Source organism: Macrotis lagotis, chromosome X, assembly GCF_037893015.1.
Source record: "Macrotis lagotis isolate mMagLag1 chromosome X, bilby.v1.9.chrom.fasta, whole genome shotgun sequence".
In the NCBI taxonomy this organism is placed as follows: Eukaryota; Metazoa; Chordata; class Mammalia; order Peramelemorphia; family Peramelidae; genus Macrotis; species Macrotis lagotis.
In genome coordinates, this window is record NC_133666.1 from 383,304,700 (window position 1) to 383,312,975 (window position 8,276).

Below are 8,276 nucleotides of genomic sequence, written 5' to 3' on the forward strand. Positions count from 1 at the left end.
TAACTAAAAGAAATTCCAGATTGAACACAGTTAATGCACATAGCTGATTCTTGTATGGTATAATGTGTTTTGACTCATTTGGAACTCAGTTGGAAAATAGTCATTTCATGTGAAAGATGACTTGTTACACATCATACTTAACCATGTGAAAAAATCACCATAGGCAAATTCTTTATGAAACCATTTCTCATATCTAATGAAATAATTGTTGAATAATTAGTTTACTTGGGAACTGTTGGATTCTAGGCATTCCTGAGAAATTGAAAGTGGCTACCTTTCATGTCAAATATGTTGATCTATTATAAATAAAAGGTTTTGCATACTTGATTTGTAATTTTTTTTCCTACTTAAAATTTCTACAGTGTTATTTCCAAACAGATGCAAAGGCAAAAATTACCAAAACTTTGCCTCAGTTTGGAAACTTTATTTATGTAAACTACCTCCTTGATTTCCCCTCAGAAGGGGAATGTGTCATTATAAGAGTGGCATTAAGAAATTTCAGAGATGATTAAAGTATAAAACAAAGAGAACAAGTATATATTTGTGCCAAAATGAATGCATGTAATGAATAGATTATCTTTCTTCTTGTGACTAAATTTTTTTTAATTTACCTGATCAAGTTCCATTTTAATTTAAAAGACAGACAACAGTCCAAAAAATTGATAACAAAATGCAATACATTTCATGATACAACCAACCCTCTCTTATGAACTTAAAGCAACATGGCAGTAGTCAGTGAAATATGTCAATACATATACTTTTCTGTGGATTTTAATTCTACATATAGTTGTTTGTCATTTTTATGTTAAAATAGAATTTTTAAAAAATAATAGCAGACTCCTTTTTAAGAGTAAGTAACTGGGAGAAAATAGAGTAACTAGTTCTATTGGAATTAGCAATAAGACTTCCACTTTTATTCTGAAATAATTCTCTGGTTCATAGGAGCATAAATTTAGAAATATAAGGGACTTCAGAGGCAATCTAAACCAACTTGAAGAAACTGAGGCCCAGACATTTTTAAGTGACCTGCCCAGGTCATAGAGGTTGTAAGTGACAGAATCAAGATTCAAACCCAGTTCCTCTGATCTCAGATCCAGCTCACTTTCCACTACCACATTCCATGTTGAAAACAGAAATAATAATAATAACAATAGTGACTTGCTAACATTTGTTTAGCTACTGCTATATGACAGGCATTGTACTGAGCACTTGCAAATATTCAGTTCCTCATAACAGTCCTGGGAGGTAGGTGCTGTTATTACCTCCCTTTTACAGTTGAGGAAGACACAGCTAGTAAGTGTCTGAGATTGTGTTTGAGGTTCAGTGCTCAATCCATTGTGCCACTAGCTGCCTTTAGCAATAGACAAGCTAATAGAGTGCTTCAAAGTAAGCCAGAGGTTTTAAAAACTCAAATCTAGAAACCCAGTAGGTATTGACAGTGTAACTTAATTGTTTGAGGAAGTCTACATTTTTGTAATATGTAAATAGCAAAAGACATAGACAGTCTTAGGGCAAAAGAATATTTACTACAAAAAAAACTTTTTAAATATTTGAAGGATCCATAATTTCATTTATTAAGCATTCCTTTCCAAGATGTTCACAATCCTTTGCATTAATAGATGGTGGTCTTAGGTTGCTTGTCGGGGGGTGGGGGGATATTATCTAATGGCCAATGTCTCCACAATCAAACTAGTCTTAATCTCAGACAAACTGATATAGTCTATTGATTAGCTATATTCTAACTTGGTAGAACTTGCCAAATTTTATTTTCTATTGGAATAACTGAACCCAGGAACACCTCCACAACACAGGCAAAACAGTAAGACTTTAGGGGAAAATTTATACATGTCTTTACTATGAGCAGGTATAGTTTCCAAAACAGACTAACAAAACATTTGTATATCATTCACATGGGCTTTCATTTGTTTTTATAAGTTATATAGAAATCTTTGCTGAATATCCCATTTGCATTGAATTATGGATTTAATAAGCCAAGTCCTGACCCCACTATATAAACCCAATATGATAATATAATATGTCCAGAATAGTGCAGCATTTTTAGTGATACCAAAACTTTTCATGTTGACATTTTGATAACAATATTCTCTCAATTCATAATGAAATTGAATATTTGTTTTATCCAGATATTGGAAATGTCAAATCAGCATGATTGTCTTGTGTCTTTTGCTGGTTCTTGAATTCCCAGAAAGACTCTTTGTGATTTGCAAATTTAAAGATTTTTTCCCTTCTCTAGATAACTGAGCTTGTTTGACTTTAATGAACTGTGATGGCTAATTTCACCAGAACTCAACATACCATATGAGTTTCTTTTTGCTGGTGTAAAAATTGCAGCACAAACTGGTTTACTGTAAATCTGTGTATAACATGCATGTATAATGAGCTTTTATGTAGGAAAAAAAAAGCCTTAGAACATTACAAATTGACTGTTCAATGAAGCTCCAACTTTTAAAACAAATGTTTTCTTATAAGCATGTTTGTATACATGACTTTCATTTGAAATAGCTTGTTTTGGTGTTACTGCTCTAATATGCCTCTTTTTGTGTTACTGTTATTTAATATCACTAGATTTTCTTAAGAACCTTAAATTTAATTTAGTAAAGTAATTACAGATGACAGAGGTGTTAGCTAAAGTAGCCAATTTGTATACATTGAGTTATTATAGTTGTTGAGTACTTGTATATCAAGTAAAGCAGTTCTATTGGTCATTTCATCCCAAATATACTATGGAATCAGGATTCTAATCCAGTCCTCAGATTTGGACAAAATTTGGCATCTCTCTCAATTGATCAACTAGACAAAACTGTTGATTTTGGTTGTATTTTGTATTATTTATTCATGTATGTTGAAAAAATGATGCCTTAGAATAAAAACTGTTTAATCTCAAATCCCTCCCCCCCCCCCCAAAAGAAAACACTCCACCACCTTGGAAATACTCCACAGAAATGTCATCTCAATTCATTAAGAGTTTTGATTTGCTGCATTACTAAACTACACACACACACACACACACACACTCAAAAAAATTAGGTATAAGGAAAAAGTAATTCATATTTCCTTTTCTCTAGAGAATCATCAAAAATATTTATTTTTCTCATCTAAATAATATTCCTATAAGTATAATTTTTATAATTCTTAATTCCTTTTTAACATTTCACTAGAGAGGTGTACTTGATTAGTATTCTGATTTCCTTTCATTTTGTATTGTTTGAGTGGAGTTCTTAAGCAAGTTTATTACATTACATAACTTTATTCCAATTCTTTTGTCTATAAGCCTATTTTGTTGCATATTGAAACTATTAAATACTTTTTCCTTTATCTTCCAAATGTGTAAGTGCTTATGTTCAAGAAAAGATCTGTATGACAGCAGATTCCTGAATTAATTGCAAGACCATCTGTTTTGGGAAAATCTGTGTCATCCACTAACTTAACAAAATAACTTCTTTGACCAAGCAAGCATTGCAGTTTCAACCTTGGAAATAACATTTTTAGAAAAGCTGAGAATAGTTCAGATAAATTTTGCATCACACAATAAATGACATTACATATAATGAATTCTCTTAAATAATTTTCTCATTGACTTAGATTTCTAAGATTCTTGATCTTTAGTTAATAATGGCAATTTTTTTTTGGACTTGTTTTCTTCTTTCGGGTAGTTAATTGGTAAAATGTTATATTTAATTTAAGTCCATCTATTTAAAGGGCTATCATGATTAATTTTTAAATGCAAAGGTATCATTTTTGTCATTCATATAATCACTATATATTATAACTTTGGCAGTATATATTTCTGTAGATCAGTTTTCTCAATAGCATGAGAGTGTTGGAACAGAGCAAACCTTAACCTTTTTTGGTGTCAACATGCCATCTTTGGAAGTCTGATTGAAACCCTTGAACACACTCTTCTTGGAATAATATGTTTAAATGCAAAAAATAAATTACATTACCTTAAAGGAAACCAGTATATTAAAATCGTCAGAAAAAACACAGACTAAGATCTCTTAAGACAAGGCTTTCAGTTCCAAGAACTAGAATAACCCTGATTTTTCTGTAAAAAGGTTTTTCAAAACAAAGCTAAAACTGTTCCTTGCCATTTCTATTCAAGAGACCTTTCTCTAACCCTGACAAGCAAAAAGTTCCTTGAACTGAACCTTTTATAATACTCAAAATAAGGAAGTAATTATCAAAGAACTTTAGGGAAGTAAAATATACTATGTATATGCAAGGAGATATTAAAATTCTAATCCAATGGCCAGCTTCTGCTCCACATAGGATCACAACTTTGGAACTATTCTGGACCCTAGAAGTCATTAGCACATCCTCTTCTCCCCTAATAATCCCTCATTTAACAGTTGAAGAAAAGAAAGATTGAATCTCTATTAAAGGAATTTCAAATCACATTTTACAGATAAAAAAAATACACCGAGTAAATGACTGGCCAAAGGTCTACACTATTTAGTTAGAAGCTGAACTGGAACTAAGATCCATGACTTTTTTCTATATTTCTATATCTCCATACTTGCCTTCCATCTAGATTTCATCCTTTATATAAATCAGAGGAGTGCTGGCTCCAGCTTAAACCATTTAACAACTGTTAAATTTTCAGTGTGAGCTATCATACATTGGAAAATGACAAATCACTACAAACCAGGACTTGATTTAGGAAAATGTTAATATTTAATATTTAAAGGAAGTCATACTTAAAACTTTTTTTCCAGAGAATACCAACCCACTAAAATGTAAGTCAGTGAAATTTAGACCATTTTTCCTGGTTCACCTAATTTACATAAAGTTAAAAGCAGAGGGCAGCAAGTCATTTAGTATTTTGTCTTTCTTTTATAAATATTCAACATTCAATATGCAGTTTACATCAAAGAGTTGTTAGGCCTCTGTGGCAGATTTCACTCATATCCTCATGTTAATTCAGTGAGCATTTGTTAAATGCCTCCTATGTACAAAGCATTATATTAAAGCAATGGAGAGAATGAAAGCCTTGATAAGAAATAATATTTTGAACTTAAAGTTTAAGAGGAAGATCTCACATTCATCCCTTATATTATCTGATAATATACATGGATCTTCATGCTAATATGCCAGTTCCTTGACATTTGGTGTGAAATTCCAAGCTCACCATTGAGCTCGCCATGTTTAGGCTTCTTATATTACCAAATATACTTGTAGCCTGCTATATGTTTTGAGTTTAACTTGTGGAGAATTTCAGGTCATGTAACCATCAAGACTAGATTATTTTCTCCCAATTCTACAATCTCACAAACCTGTCCAAATAGTAATTATGTGCCAGAAATAATTTCATTTATCTCCATGGTCTAGGATACCATCAACCCAAACAATGTAAAAACTCAGCTGAACTAACAACAGAAGAATCCTTAACTCCTACTATATTCTCACAGTTCCCCCTACCAGCAGCAGGATTAAACAAGTCTTATAAACCCAACTCTAGGCCCCGAACCCTCCTTTATCCCCAGTGCCTCCAAAAGGGCAGAAATTTGCTTAGTCTACCATAGTAGCAAGGAGAGGCAGCACTTAGTGCTGTAACAAAATTCAGAATGGAGGAACATAGGGAACTAGAACACACATGAATAAAGAGTGGGCAGCAGAATTGACCAGTATTCTACTAAACCTAAGAAAAAAAGGCCCAGCATCATTCCAGGATCAGTTCTGTCCCTCTATAAGTCACCTATGCAGCAGAGAGCAAGGTTGGTAACCATGAATTTCACACTGTAGAAGTTAAGAGTTTTGACATTCAACCTCCAGCGAAACTACCATGAAAGGGGAGGGAGTCAGAAAATGAGCAATAGGGTAGAATGGGGGGGAGGGGGACAAATTACAAAACATTTCAGAAAGAAGAAAAACTCAAATACTGAGCATTAACAGATAAACCAACAGAGGAGCTAGCTATTCATCGCAGAAATAATTTCATGTCTCCATGGTCTAGGACACCAATAGCCCAGACCAGGAAAAGCAGTTCAGGCATCTATGAATAAAATACTGCAAGGCAAAGAAAAATGAATTGATATCTGATAAGGGAGAGAACTCTGAATTCTGAAGAGTGTGGAACCAACCATAGCAGAAGTGTTTTATTGATTAAAAACTACAGTTGTGAAAGAATTTACAGCATGCAAAACAAATAATTGTCAGAATAGAAAAATTTCAATCCATAGTAGCAGTCTCACCAAAGAAACAAAAGATAGAATAATTTATTAGAAATGTAATATACACAATGTGAAGGACAAATTGGAAGGGTGGAGGGAGAGAATAACATTAAAAGAAAATATGATCTTCTGACAAGAAAGTATATTGATCTTGAAGACAAGATTCATAGAGACAAAGATAGGGCTCCTAGAAAACATGACACTTTAAAACATCTGATCATAAAAATACAAGAAATAATAAAAAAAACTTATTGTAACTTCTGAACATAGACACACAGTGCCAATCAAAAGAATCCAGAATCCCCACTAGAATAAATACTCTATTCTGCAAGTTCCAAGACACTTGGTAATCAAAATGAAAAATTCCACTGAGCAAATTCTGCAAGAAACCAAGAAGTACCCTTCAAATATAAAGGAAGAGAAATTCAAATAACATACAAAACTTATGCGCCCACCAGAAAGCATAGGAGGTAATGGAACATTGTGATCCAAAGAGCAGTGGAGCTCGAGATGCGGTCCAAAGTGAATGCTGCACACATCCAAGCTTAATCATCCATGGGAAAAGATGGATATTCAATAAGAAAGCATTCAAAATATTTCTAGAAAGAAAACCAGACTTGGAGAAATCATTTGCTACTCAAACTCCTCAGCAGAAATACAAGAGTGATAAATACAATAGCTAAGAACAACAGCAGAGTGATCATAAAGAAATTTCTAAATGAGCACAAGATGACAAGGAGAAAAACCAAAGTCAAATAAAAGTGATGGCAGAGGTATGGGCCTGAAATAACATAAGATCATATCTCTCCCAACACTCCAGCTACAGGTTAATCTTTCTTTTTTCTGGTGAAATTACAGAATAAGTAGTCCTAAAAGAAGGGAAGGCAGAAGAAATAAAGCTAAAGGTGCATTGTACCCTAATCAAATCAAAGACTAAGAATGAAGAGTTCAGCCTACTCCTAATGCTATCTGGGTAGCCATTTGATTATCTCAAGATAACTTGTTTTTTCATGCTCTTATTCCTTGAAGTATATTAAAATTTCAAATCAGTAAAAATGAGATCATCCAGATAATGCTAATCTGAGTACTGATGGCTTCAACATTCATTTGAAGATTACTATCCACTTTAGAACAGTCCTCTTCTGAATGTCTCAAAAACTGAAGGCTGTTTTGGAAATATTTTTTTAAAGTATTTATATAGTGACTGTCATTAGAACAAAATGCTTTACAAATGTAATCACATTTCATCCTCACAACAACCAAGAGAGATAAAATTGTTAATTGTTGTCCTCATCTCCTCAGTTATCTCTAACATCTCTCCTATCTCTTTCCATTCCTAGCACCTAGTGCTACCTACCTGTGTTATAATATTAATTCCCCTTCCTCCCTTGCTTGCTGCTCCTCAAATCCATCCTTCCAATTGCTCATGGACTTATCTCCCTTGTGAACAAATGTGGTTTAACCTCTCTTCTGCTCAAAATTGAAGGGGTCCCCTGTTGCATCAACATGGTATTCTATGTTTAAAATTTTATATCCTACTGCTCTTAACTACTCTCCACTTGACTATCCTTTAAAACTGCAAATGACTGTTGCTACTCTAAGATAAATAATTGTTCTTTGTTTTAAAGGATTTAACTAGTCAGCTTCTTCAGATGATATTTCATCTGCTACAACTGAAGACCTAAATTCCTGCTTAGAGAAAAGATTAATCAGAAAATTGTATACTAGCATGAACTAAATTATTTCATTTGAGCCTGTATTAGGCTCTGTGAGGTTTTTGGTGATGCTAGAGGTTTTTATCCCTATTAAGTCCAATTTACAGTTCTGACAGCTAGGTGACACAGTGGATAGAGTATCCTGTCAGGAAATAGGAAGACTCATCTTCCTGAATTCAAATGTAGCCTCAAACACTTACAAATTGTATATCCTTGGGCAAGTCACTTAAGTCCTGTTTGTCTCAATTTCCTCATCTGGAAATCTAACTGGAGAAGAAAATGGCAAACCACTCATAGCTTTGCTATGAAAACTCCAAAATAGGATCATGAAAAGTCAGAGAGGAATGAACAATGACAACACAAGATCTAT